Genomic DNA, 1415 nt, shown 5'->3' with positions numbered 1-1415 from the left:
ATCCAATCTTTGCCTCCTAAACCTTAAATCACTTAACAAACATATCAAGGCATCTAATGGAATCAAGGTGAATTAGATTCAACTATTTTAAGGCCTAAAAAGCATGTTTTCACTCTTAAGCACAATTAAAGGAGAATATACAAAACCATGCTATTTTATTGAATAAATGTGGGTGAAAGGTGACAAAATCCTCTAAAATCAATACAAGATAAACCCTACAAATGGGGTTTGTCAGTCTACAGAGAGGTTTGCAATACAGAAAAAATACCACCAGCTCGACCACTCAAAGGCAAAAAAGGAGGAGGAAATCGGGCTGAATATTGTGAATACCATCGGATCCGGGGGCACTCCACCAACGAGTGTTTTGACTTAAAAAATGTCATAGAAAAGCTCGTACGAGAAGGAAAGTTAGATCGATACCTGGCAACCCATGATGATGAACAAAGGAAAAAAAGAAGAGCAGAAGACGTCAGACCAACCGCGCGGTCATCTTCGACGCCAGAAAGACATATCCACATGATACACGGCGGATTCGCCGGGGGAGGAATCTCCAAATCACCCCGCAAAAGACATCTCAAAGACGTATACCACGTCGCAGAAAGGAAGGAAGCACCCGACATCCCGGCAATCACTTTTACCAAGGAAGACGCATCCGGCATCGCGACAGGGCATGACGATCCCATGGTCATCACTATTATACTAGCAAACGCAAATCTTCATCGCACACTGATAGACCAGGGGAGCTCTGTCGATATCTTATTCAAAACCGCTTTCGACAAACTTGGCTTGGAAGAAAAAGAACTCAGAGCATATCTGGACAGCCTGTTCGGGTTAGGAGACACCCCGGTTCAACCAATGGCATACATCCCGCTCCACACAACTTTTGGAAAGGGAAGTCAGTCAAAGACACTCAAAATAGATCACATCGTCGTTAACGTAAGCTCAGCCTACAATGCCCTAATAGGTCGGGCAACACTAAATCAACTCAGTGCAATAGTCTCGACCCCGCATCTATGCATGAAGTTCCCGACCGCCGAAGGAATAGCCACAGTAAAGGCAGATCAGAAGATGGCGCACTGCTGTTACAATGAGAGTCTAAACATCAGAGGCAGAGGAGAAGAATTCCATACAATCGAGCTCGGAGGAGTTCGGAGGCGGGAAGAGCTCCGCCCACAACCTGAAGGAGAAGTAGAGAAAATCTAGATCGGGAACACCCCAGACCAAACAACCAACATCGGCATACTCCTAAAAGGGGACATAAAAAAATTACTCATACAGTTCCTACGCGACAACGCCGACCTCTTTGCGTGGAAGGCCGCAGATATGCCAGGCATAGATCCCAAACTAATGTGCCACAAGCTAGCAGTCTACCCAGGATCTCGGCTGGTACAACAAAGGCGCAGAAAGCTAGGACC

Source organism: Arachis duranensis, chromosome 8, assembly GCF_000817695.3.
Source record: "Arachis duranensis cultivar V14167 chromosome 8, aradu.V14167.gnm2.J7QH, whole genome shotgun sequence".
Taxonomy (NCBI): Eukaryota; Viridiplantae; Streptophyta; class Magnoliopsida; order Fabales; family Fabaceae; genus Arachis; species Arachis duranensis.
Note: the sequence above shows the minus strand (reverse complement) of the source record.